Source organism: Thermobia domestica, chromosome 12 (genome assembly GCF_964235325.1).
Source record: "Thermobia domestica chromosome 12, izTheDome1.hap1.1, whole genome shotgun sequence".
NCBI classification, from domain to species: Eukaryota; Metazoa; Arthropoda; class Insecta; order Zygentoma; family Lepismatidae; genus Thermobia; species Thermobia domestica.
In genome coordinates this window covers 197,977,026-197,977,885 of record NC_137465.1, presented here as the reverse complement: position 1 = coordinate 197,977,885, position 860 = coordinate 197,977,026, and positions in this window count along the sequence as shown.

Genomic DNA, 860 nt, shown 5'->3' with positions numbered 1-860 from the left:
TCTCCAGATACGTAAACTGTGCAAAGATGAGCATTTCAACACCATTCTGACAGCTGATGAAAAGTTAGCTTGGGATGCGTTTGTTCAAGTATTAACAAAGTTTTTTAGGAAATAATAGGACAGAAAACTATAAGGATCTTGTGGCAAATCTTTTGCACTGTTACGATAGACTTGGGTGTAACATGTCCTTAAAGTTACATTTCTTTGATTCCCAGTTGGACTTCTTTCCTGACAATTGTGGTGCTATAAGCGACGAGCACGGGGAATGCTTCCACCATTCATCTCACGATATTCATCTCATGACATCGCTTACACATGGAAAAAGCAATAGTCGACTGCTTTTTTGCCGTAGATAACAAATGACTGCCCCAATTTCCAACGCGATAGTAGCTAGAATTACATAGGTAGTGGCGACGATTGTGCCTCTAGTAATTATTCTATAACTCTATGGTTAAAACAAAATATTTCCTTTTATTACGAAGGATCTTATTTCTGGATGATATTTTACTTAGGCAGTATTTAAAATTTCATAGTGAAACCTAAGTTTTAAACTCAGTCTTATTAACCTCACTTTGCACTGTCATCTCATTTCTGTCATAAAGAAATGCTTCCTCAATGTAAACTTGAGCGTTAGTTTCATTTTAATAGTTTTCGTGGTTGTCATTCAAAGCCAATCAATTGTTAGATTTACTAAAAAAGTTTTCTTCGAGTTCCTGGAAACTAAACATGTAGATTTAAATTTACCTTAGCATCGATTGTTATAGGCCAATACTTTATCATTCAAAGTTTTTTTTTGTCATATACTATTAATAGTACAATTTAATTATTCTATAGTTAATGCTAGTTACTAATATTTTCAC